The 11,496-nt window shown below is 47.2% G+C and overlaps 1 long non-coding RNA gene across 1 annotated transcript; it reads left to right on the forward strand.

Annotated features, from left to right (window-relative positions):
- Positions 1–17: 17 nt before the first annotated feature.
- Positions 18–3,430, forward strand: LOC122153133. The gene is made up of 3 exons (XR_006164984.1): positions 18–101; positions 782–855; positions 3,362–3,430. It is a non-coding gene; the product is annotated as an uncharacterized LOC122153133 (long non-coding RNA).
- The last annotated feature ends 8,066 nt before the right edge of the window (positions 3,431–11,496 follow it).

Here is an 11,496-nt window from a genome sequence, read left to right on the forward strand (position 1 = left end):
GTCCTGCCAGGAGCCTGCTCTGGTGCGGGCTCTTCATGGTGCCACGGTCTCATTTGAGGGACACCCATCTTGTCTGGCATAGGGTCTTCCAAGGGCTGTAGGTGGGTGTCTGCTCCACTGTAGACCTCTAGGGGCTCATGGGGGAACAACCTGCCTCGCCATGGTCTTCACTATGGGCTGCAGGGAAATCTCTGCTCCGGCACCTGGAGCAGCTCCTTCACCTCCTTCTTCACTGACCTTGGTGCTGCAGAGTTGTTCCTCTCACATATTCTCACTCTTCTCCCTCAGCTGCTATAGCACAACATTTCCCCCCCCTTGCTTAATGATGTTATCACAGAGGTGCTACCACTGTCATTGATGGGCTCAGCCTTGGCCAGCTGTGGGTCCACCTTGGAGCCGGCTGGAACTGGCTCTGATGGATATGGGGGCAGCTTCTGGCATCTTTTTACAGAAGCCACCTCTGTGCCGGTCCCCCCCCACCCTCTCCCTGCCCCCCCCCCCCCCAAAAAAAAAAAAAAAAAAAAATTGCCTTTTAAACCCAATATAAGCTGGTTCATTCTCTCAGTATCTGCAGTTCAGGAACTTGGCACCAGAGAGCTCATTATCATGCAAAATGCCCTAACAATCCAAGGCTCCCTGCATAATTCTCCCTAATTCTTCAGGTCTTGTGTGGCTGATTTGGGAGACTCCAGGAGTGTAACCAAACAGAAGATTTCTGTAAGAAGTAACAATAGAACAAGATATCTGCTTTTACCAGTTTTCCTTCTGTTTCTGCTTCCAGAACAAGAGTTACCAGCCTCCCCCAATTCCTCTTGATCCAGAGTGACTCCGATGAAGTCTGAATATGTGGGAAAAGTAAGATCCTTTCTGTACGATCCTGTGTGTGTAAGCTCTGTTGTCCGTCGTGTCCCCCCTGCCCAGTTCCCACACACCGTGCCATTCCTATCACCAGACACTTCCCACAGTCAGTAACCTTAGTGGAAAATCCCAAGTGATATACATGGGAAAGGACAGGTAGGAACATAATCAAGGATTTGGCTAAGGGGAGTATCTGGCAGGCTGCAGAAAGTTGAGAAGGGGTCAGTTTAAGCAGGGACATGTGGATCGATGTGAACGATTAGTGAGGGTCAATGCAGAGGAAGGTCAGGATTTCTTCTCCTGAACATAGTGTATGGGCTGGAAACTTCCATGTTGGCATCTTGGCATCATGTCAGCCACGTTACTTGTGGTGATTGACATCTGTGGGCTTTTATTTCTCACAGGCCCCATCCATGGGTCAGTGACTTGAGACACCACAGCTGTGAGCTGCAACCTGCCTTGGGCAGGACTTGTCCCGGCACCAAATCTCTCACTCCCTGCTTGGGAATGGCACTGAGCAGCCATCCCTCAGACAAATGTGGGCACCAGACGAGCTCCACCACCTGAGCCTTGCACAAGGACCTGGATTCAAGGGGGACAGATATGCCCAGCAGGGCTTTCCATCCCCCCTTTCCAGAAATGGACATGTCTCTCCAGGCTGGACAGTCACAGGTCTCGCAACCCCTTCTCATAGGAGACATGCTCCAGTCCCTTCATCATCTTCACGACCCTTTGTTGGACTCTCTCCAGCATGTCCATGCTTGTTTTGTACCCTGATTTGGCATTTCTGGAATGGTCACCATTGTAATACCTATCTTGGCATGCAATTTACTTTAACTAGAATCTCCTCCTTATTATCTGTCATATCCTTACTTCAATTCCCCGTGCTGTGACGCTGCTAGTGACACCACCAGTCAGGTGAGTCACGTGCACGCACAGACCAAGAGCTGACACAGTGGAGCATCAGTCCAGGCGGACCTTGAGAAACTCAGGGATTTGGCCAACAGAAACCTCGAGAAGTTTTCCAAGGAGAAGGGATCTTCTCCTTCTGATCTTCTGATCATCTACATTAGGGGGTAAAACAACCCTGTAGATCAATGCAGGCTTGGACCTGAAGGGGATGAGGAGCGACCTTAAGGAGAAGGGCCTGGGCGTTACGAAGGACGCCACACGGGGCAGTGGTGCTAACCGTGAATATGGCCATGTGCATACTGGGCTGCACTGGGAGGAGCGTGGGCACCCAGACAGTGGGAGTTATCACCCCACCCCCCCGACTCAGCACTGCTGGGGCCACATCTGGAATGGTGTGTCCTCATGTGGGGCTCCCTGCTCTGGAGGAGTGGGGAGGGGGTGGAGCGGGCCCATAGGAGGTCTGCCAAGATGGGGTTAGGGGCCATGTGTGGAAAGGCTGAGGTGGGGGGCTTCATTGGCCTGGTGAAGTGGAGGCTCAGGGAAGTGTAGCAGTACCGTGAGAAAGCTTGACGGGTACTTTCAGAGATGATTGCATGTTTTTTGGTAGTGGGAAGGAGCACAAGAAAAGCAAACTACAAGAAAACGCAGTTTTGGATGTCCAGATGGATATGAGGAGGAAGAGAAGTCACCTGAAGGGTAGTGCTTTGGCACGACAGGTCACTCTGGGTTAGCCCATGATTTTCTGTTTGAAGGAACAGCCAGTGGGGATGGGGAGTTGTCAGTGAGGGTAAGGACATGCCAGGGGGGTGAGAACACGGTGAGGAGGTGTGTTGGGTGTCTACAGCCCGCAGGGGAAGAGGCGCAGGCCTGGGACAGTGGAGGACAGACCCTCATGGAGGTGGCCAAGGGTACTGGCAAGGCTGAAAGGCCCTGACAGAACAGAGGTCTTTGTGCCCCTGGCTGTGGCTGATGTCTCTGCCACCACGGCCTACGAGGAGATGCCTTGTCCTCATGTCACCAAGGCCACGTTGTCTCCTCGCACAGGAGGTGCCGTACTGTTGTCCCTCACTTGGCCTCACCCCCTGAAACACATCCCAGGAAGAGGCCTGAGACTCATGCGATGGACAGGATCTCTCTTCTGAGGGGCTGGGGTCAGGGCTTGGCATTTGGCTTGATAAAACACACCAAGGCTTTACACTGCATCAGAGCCACCAGCACGTTGCCTTTGACTGGCATCACTGCCTGCAATTTCCTGCTCTGACGAGTCCATGGCGAGCCTCTGTTGGTAATGTTGGGAATACTCCAAGAAACTTGAACTTTTGCTGCTGACTCCGACTCTTTGAGCAGTTTGTGCAAGCTCCTCTCAGCCTTGCACATCCACACGCTCGGCACCAAAACCACCACGGGGCTCGTTACAAGGCAGAGAGCCCTCAGGTGCCTTATCTCTGTCCAAAATTTTCTTAAATCTTCAAGACTTCTGCAGCTAAGTTGTAGAGGTTTCAGGACAGTAGTTAAAGAGGAAGAGTTCAGATGAGCCTTTCAGATAAAAGGTAATATTGTATTTTTAAGGTAATATTGTAATTTTTTGTAGGTTTGTTTACAGAAGAAGTGATAGCAGCGTTCTCCAAGTGATAGTGATGCAGACGGTCGCTAGGCTGATATGGGCAGGTAGGAAAAGCAGTCCCTTGAGGCCAGGCTCTCTATGGACAACCTTGCTCCTCACCTCCCCAGCCCCTTCATTTCTCTGATCAGCCCCCTGAGCCTTGCATCACTTTTCCTGACATCAGACTTCTCCACTGAAGCCTGCAGCTGGCTGTTACAGCTCCTTGGCCCCAATTCCCACCTGCTTTCCTCAGAAAACTGGCTGCACACAGGCACAGGAAGAATTCCCCTCATTGCCATAAACAGAAGTTACAGCTGATGTGATTCAATAAGCTTTAAAACTCTGCCTAACTGTATGCCAAGTCCAAGTTGTATCTAATGAGGTCCACCACTCACAAGACATGTATGTACATGAACTGCTTTAGACAGATGGTTAGGAATGCAGAGATATAAACATAATGAAGGAGCTGACTCTAGAGTTGATTAGAATTCTCAGAGATAAGGCAAATGTCTAATTCCCTGAAGCTGAAAGCAGCGAACTAGATAGTTGAGAGGTGTCTGAATCAGCCAAAGAGTGAGGGGGAAATCTGGAGAGCCAAGAGGGAGGGCTTGTGTGCTGACAGGATGCCCTTAGCCATGGTCACTTAATCAAGGAGAGGTGGGAACACCTGAAAGGGGACGGAGATTAAACACATAGTGTACTAGAGGAGGGGCAATGCAAGGGCAGAAGGAGATCAGTATTTCTTCTCCTATGATTAATGCACTTCCTGGAAGTTTCCACATTCTGCCATGGTGGGAAAACATTGCCATTTTATTAAAAACAGCCAGGTGTTTCAGCTCGATCTTGAACGATCTGGATTTTGAAAACCTCCCAGGACAGAGACTGCACAGCCTATCTGGGTAACCTGCTCCAACACTTGATGGAGCTGATGGGGAAGAAGTTTTTCCTTATGTCTAGGCTGAACCTCTCCTCTTGCACCTTCTGCCCATTGTTTTTGTGCTTCCAGCATGCACCACGGCAGAGAGCCTGGCTCTTTATTCTCCATGAACAGGAATATTCTCAGAGGAAAGGTGAGCTGTGATGAGATTGTCCTCCGCCTTCCCTCATGGCCTCTTGGCCTCTGCTCACAGGCCAGGTGCTCTAACCCCTGACCATCTTGCACGCAGGCCTGGAGACCTTTTCAGTAATGACAAACTGAGTCCCTCAGCCCCACCCCTGGCTGCTGTTATTCACTCGTCCTCCCCATTCAGCAGCAGCCCTGCATTTTCCTCGTTCAGCCTTGGTCTCTCTCGAGCAACCGAAGCTCTTCATTTTGCTCTTGACTTTCCTTGCAACCAACTCCAGGTGAGCTTTGCCTTTCCCCAAATCATACCTGCACAATGAAGACCATGAACATGAATTCCTTTTTTGTAGTTGTCTTTGCTGTCACCCTCTGGATGCTGCTTTGTGGTCCCATCATCACCCTGTCACTTGGATGGCCAAGCAACGGAGCTGTAAATGCCGTTCCAGACCAGCCTCCTCTCTGCTTTGCCTGCATGTCTCTGCTCCAATCCGTGATCACTGGCTGTGCACCACAACCCCCCTGGTTTAAGTCCTTACCCTGCATGGTCACGCAGCTCAGCTAACTTTGGGGTTCCCCTCGCCCAGGCACTTCCCACCCCAAACCAGGCACTTCTCGGCTCTTCTCACCTCTCCAGTGACAGAGCAGCCTGCCCCAAGCTGGTGCTTGCAGGAATAGGTTTCTCTTGGTCGTTTATTGTCCCCTGGAAGCACAGAGTTCTGTGGAGTAGCTGGAAGCAAATAGGCGTATTATGAGCGATGCAGACCGAGGGGCCTCACAACTGCAGCTGTTGTGAAGGACGTATGCAAGGTTGAAAGAGATAAGGAAGTTGGGGTTTTGAGAAACTGCCTATGTTGCAAAGAGGTAAGGAGGTTGGAATGTAAAAGCAAGATAACAAGAGGTAAAACCAGAATGTAGGTAGGGCAGAGCAAGGCGTGTGAACAAGCAGCTTTAACCTATTAGCAACCAGAACGCAACGCGTGTGCTTTGTGCTAGTGTATAAATCGCTGTGTATCCTTTAATAAAGTGGCATTAACTTGATCACATTGATCGTGTATGTTGTGTCTGAGACTTCCGCATCAAACTGTGACAGATTTCAATGACTTCTTTCACTTATTTGGCCCCTATTTCAACCAAATCAGCCGACTTGCCATCCTGCGATGAATATGAAGCCTCCTGTCCACAGTGTGGAAGGCAGTAATCACCTTGAAAATAAAATTCTAAAACAAGGAAGGGGGATATGTGGGAATGAATTATTGGTGGTTAGCAAAACTGTAAACTGACCCTCAGACTAGAAGGATGGTTGTGGGTAAATGCAGCAAGAGTGCGGAACACTCTGTTGCGAGCCTGAGAAGCTGCAGGTCGGAACAGCAGCTGTGGAGCGTGGGATGAGCGAGTGGCCAGTAAAGAGGCTAGATCTGAAGGTCGGTAGGATGGGAAATACAGAAATGAAAGATGTAAACAGGAGGTAATAAGTTGGGGGATTGCATACAGGATGGCAGCATTGCCTCTTGGCAGTGCTCCCCCTTCACAAACTGAAGAGAATTTGTCATTATTCAGCGCGTCGCCCTGATCCCGGCTGGACCGAGACCACCGAGAGTGTGCTTGGCGTCACCTCCTTGGTGAAGCAGTTCCCCAGGCACTGGTGACTCGAAGCTTTGCTCTGCCTTGCTAGGCTTCCCCTTTTTAACTTAATAAAGACCATTAAACCATTACAGCCCACCTTTCCTTCCTGATACCAGCATGCCTGCACCCACAGAGCGTTCGTTCTCCACGAGACGTGCTGAAACTCCTGCAGCTCTCTCTGGTAATGGGCATCACTGAAGAATCTGTTTTCAGTGCCTCATGTCTTGCTGAGGTTCAGCCTGAAGTGCTCGTTCTCTTCTGCAGTGTGCTGAGCCCACCCCATTGACTTCATTTTTCGTGTTCACAGAGGCAGGTGACAGCTGCTCAGCCTTGAGTGAGACCAGCAGCTAATTTAGCGAGGTCTTGCATTCAGCATTTTCAACAAGGTGCGAGTGCATTTCCCAAAGGGAGTTCTGTCTTACCCCACCCTTGTTCAGCACGGGATAGAGGTGCTCTGTAACGCACATGACTGCTGCTCCTGAGAGCACCTTGGCTGGATTTGCTTGAATTGCGTATTATGTCACTGCAGCCTTAAAACCAGGGTTAGCAAGAATGTCCCAATCCCCAGCCACAAGCTTTACAGAAATACTGATAACTGATAGAAATGAACAACATCTGGGCAGCGAGTCACGTCTTTTAAATCCTCACTTTCTCTCTTTCTTTGTTGCTTTATTTTGGGTTTTTTTCTTTTAATCACTTTAAGACTTGAATTACATCCAAGCCAGTTTCTCATCTGCTGTGTCATTCTTGTGTTCTGCTATATAACAGAAGGGATAGGAAATGAATTAAAGATATTCTTAAAGACAAACTCATGGAATTCAACTTGTTTAGCCTTGTCCTTTTTGCACAGCAGAACCAAGGCCTGCTTTGGAGCATCCACATGGACACCTGCGCCAGTGGAAGCCGTGGGGGGCTGCTCCTCCTGAAGGAGGGGCAGGAGGACCCCTGGTAGCACCTGCCTGAGCTGTACGGCTGTTGAAGCAGGGACTCCTTTCTCCTCTGGAGTTTAGTGCAAAGGGGATTGTGGGTGCAGCATGTGTATGATTTCCTCCAAGTTAGGTTTTATGTCAGCTTGGATAATAATCCATAAAGAGGTCAGTTTTAAATGCTTTCTCTTAAAAGCTCTTCCCTTCAACGCCCACCCACCACCCCACTCCTGAAAAAATACTCATTCACTGTTCACCCTTAATCCTTCGTCCTTCAAAGATGTATGGCAGCAATGTTATGATGAAGTCATAAAAAGCTTACTTTGGAGCTGAAGGAGGCAAAAAACCATAGAGTCCTTTCAAGCCTCATTTCAAAGACTGAGAAACCTGAAAACATGGAGAAGGAATATACTTGCTGCATCCTGAGTTTGTCAGCCACCTTCTGCTCTTTCTTCATGAAAGACACCGATTTTCTTAGTTTTAGGCCTTTAATAACGATCGCCTCTTTTTATTTTTACCTTTCAAGCCTTTTTCCTTAATTTCTTGAGTTTTTTGATGCATCCAATACGAGAAAGAAAACAAACGTAAAAGGGAGCTGTCTACTGGACTGACCAATCAAGTTATTTTCCAGTGACCTGTCATGGCTTGTAATATACAACACATCTAATTAAAGACATACCGAATAAGGTTTCTTTCTATCACATGTTGTTTATTGTTTGAAGTCATGTCTTCATATTTGTATTAAATGTAACAACAAAAAACCCAAGACTTGTATTAGGAAGATTAAAGCCATTATAAACTCAAATCAAATTAGAACCAAAACAGCACTGACCAAGTGCTATCTAATTAGAGCAACTCCCCAAGTCAGAATTAACAAACATGTTGGACTACACAAACCACTACATGAATACATAATCAGTGCTTATGAATTCACAAATAAGAAATCTAGAGAGCAAGCTGCCCATTTAATTATCCGTTCCAATTAAGATTTTGGTCTGAGGGCAGTAAGCTTATCTGAACATCTATTAGCCCAGCTGAGTTACTTGAAAGTCACATTTGCAGTCATTACCACTTCTTCTTAATGTGACTGTTACAGGGCAGATCTTTTCCTGAGATTGCTCTTGCTCTCCCCTCAAAATAAATAAGTTTTACAGCATAACTCTGCTCTGGAAAGGTTGGCAGCTGTAGCTAAATACCGAGAAAAGAGAAATGATGCTGTTTGCTTCTCTTCAAAATAAAGAGCATGCACAAGTTCAAAAATGCCTGACAAGAGATCATATGAAGATGAATTAAGAACATAAAGGAATTAAGGTTGTCTACTCCTCCACTTTTTTCACAGGAGGTTCCTGTCAAGGAGATTTTTCATGATCGGTGTCCACCTGCTCTTGGGAACTGGAGCTGGAGTTACTATGTTGTCTTTCTTGGGAGGAACGGCCACTTCTACTTTCTCCTCTGTCGCTTCAATTTTTGGGTTTGGCTTATTCTTCTCTCTTATGGCTTATTATTCTCTTTTTTCTCCTTTTCAGAGGTCGGTCTGAAAGCAACAGCATCTGCTTCCATAACTTATCTCTCACAGGGGTGGCATCATCTCTGCTTGGGAACAGAGAGTTCGTTTTACCATCTGCTGCTGTAACTGGTTCCCTTGGTTGTCTCCCACCTCCCATACCACTCAGGACTGGGAAATCCTTAATTCTCCTCCCATTGTCCTCTCTTCTGGTAATTTTTATGTTTCTTTCCTTCGTCATCTTCCAGTGGCTTTTCCACCGCCTTCTCTTTGGATTTTGTAGGGTCTTTGATGCCATCGCTCTCTCTTCCAAAAGGTTTTTCAGCGTAATTTCCAGCTCTATTATGACTTTGGTAGCTCTGCCCACCAGAATAATTCTCCCTACATTCCCGAGCATTTGGTGAGCCCTCCCATCTCGTCCCAGGTGGGCCTCTCTGTTTACTGGAGGTCAAGTTTGAGTGTCAACAGCACAGCCCTTGTAAAATTTTTCCCTATAGTTCCTTTCCCATTCTCTGCGTCAGTCCTTTGTCAAATGGATCGCTAAAGCCAACAGATCTGCCATAAGAAGCTTTCATATCATATGGTGGAGCTCTGTATATCTGTTAAAATGCTCCCTCTCTCCTTCTAAGTTTAGGGGGAGGCTGGCCTTTAAATACTGGAGACCTTGACCGTGAATGGGACCTTCTGGATGTGGGTGATCTTGACCTTTACCCTTGGTCATAACCACGTGGCCTTGACCTAGAACGATGGTTGTGCCTCCTCCCTTTGCCTCTTCCTGGGTAGGGTGGCGATCGCGAGTAGGAACGAGAACGGGAACGACGAAATGATCGAGAGTAGGAGCGAGTGCGGGAAGAACCCGATCTTGCCTCGGAGTAGCTATACAAACTTCTACTGTAAGATGAAGCACTGCAGGGAAACTTGGACCTTAAGAAAGACACAACACAGTAAAAATAAATGAAATTAACTCAAAAGAGTAACTCTCCCCAATTTTTTCCCCTCCCAAATTTGGTTTGGCTTTTTTTCCTTTCCATAGGCTCATGTCAAAGCTTCTTTCAGATGCTGACATAATGCTACTTCACACGGAAGAATTTGGCAACACGCAAAGGTTTCCACTTACAAGACAGAACTGCTGCTTTGTTAGTGTGAAAATATACAGGAAGGGTACATCTATTTCCACTTACTTCTATCACGTGAACTACCAGAGCTATTGACTGATTTAAGGGGGTGTTACTGGCTTCTACTGCTATGTGTACATTTTCACTACTCCACAACCACCTGTGGTGCAAATCATTTTTCTTGCAGTAAGATGCAGAAAGAGCAAGTTTTAATGGCTACAGCACTGTAACGAATATCAAGAAAACATGATTTAACCTGAAGACAGTAAAGCTCCATTTTACAGTGTCAGCTTAGTCTGTTTAACTTCCCTACTTATTTATTTGGGACCTTGTACAGGATGCAAAGTACTTGTGCTGCAATCTTACATACAGGACTTCTAGACAGATGCCCTAGCAAATTTTTGCACATAGCTCTAGCTCTAACCAAGGATAGTGCCCGCATTTCAGGAAAAGGCATATCTAAAAGCTGTTAAACTCAGAATCTAGTAATATGCCATGAGGCCATTACTCAAGGAAAGATACTGACAGCAGTACTAAGAGAGAGCTATTCAGACTCCTGCCTGAGTGAATTCTGGGGATAAAAAACATCAGCTACCCTGAGTTTCTTCTTCACAAGTTTTGTTATTTTTTAAAGAGCCATTTCACATTATTCCACATATGTTCATGAGCATCATGCCTCCTCTCAAAGTCCTTTACCAATTTAAGATTTCTCTACAAACAAGTCTGACCTTTCAGTTCCTAAGAAAAAAATTAAAATGTCAACAAATTACTAGTGAAAGCCACCAGCTGGCAGTCCAGGTTAAAATCTCTCCACGTATCCAGATGAGATAAACAAAAGTGGAAATGAAGACAATTTCTCTCCCATATCTCCTCCGAAGCGCTTTGTGGTAATGGTTACAATCAGAGCAGGGAGACACACAAAATCCAGCAGCTGCACCTATTCAGTTTCTGGCCTCCTCACAGCTGTCAGGAGGTGAAGGACGTCACTGCAGAGAAGCTTTACCGAAAGACACACCTGCTCTGGAAGAACTGCTGCCAAATTATCGCTGTCGGTCAACTGTAATCTCTACCATATTGGAGCTACTAACCTACGTATGGAACTCCTATCACTGCTAATCCCTTGAATCACCCAGTCCACCTAACGAGAGAGAGGTGGAGTGGATCTCCTCCTGATTCTTCTAGCCAATCTGCTGCTCCATTACAGACAGGGATGAGAAAATGTATACTGCAAGCAAATACAAAAGGTGGACATCCTATGTAAGCAAAAGCAGTTTAGAATTCCTACAAGGCTTAGGGAAAGTTTTAGAATTACATTTGTCTTGTTTTAGTTTTGCACATTTGCCATCTGCAATGAGAAAGTATATTGGAAGGAACACAATGCCATTTTTGCTCATGTCAGATGCAGTGTAACTGCAGTGCAATACACTATCAAAATATAAACACGAAAACCAACACAACTTCATTGAGCTAAATGCCTACTCCACTTTAAGTCTCTGTTGTTCTCTGGAAAACTCCTCCGTAGAGAAGGGAGGCCGAGAGCAGCCTGGCTGGTGTCAGGAATCCCAGCAGGACCAGGGCAGTGACTGTCCCCCTGCACTCGGCCCCGGTGAGGCTGCACCTCCAATACTGTGTTCAGCTTTGGGCCCCTCACTGCCAGAAAGACATCGAGGTGCTGGAGCGTGTCCAGAGAAGGGCAGTGAAGATGTGGAGGCTCTAGAGAACAAGTCTTGTGAGGAGTGGCTGAGGGAACTGGGGGTTGCTTAGCCTGGAGGAAAGGAGGCCGAGGGGAGACCTCATCACCCTCTACAACTACCTGAAAGGAGGTTGCAGCGAGATGAGTGTCAGTGTCTTTTCCCAGCTAACAAGGGATAGGACAAGAGGAAATGGCCTCA

The sequence above is a fragment of the Tyto alba genome, unplaced genomic scaffold (genome assembly GCF_018691265.1).
Source record: "Tyto alba isolate M040663 unplaced genomic scaffold, T.alba_DEE_v4.0 Super-Scaffold_15, whole genome shotgun sequence".
NCBI lineage: Eukaryota > Metazoa > Chordata > Aves > Strigiformes > Tytonidae > Tyto > Tyto alba.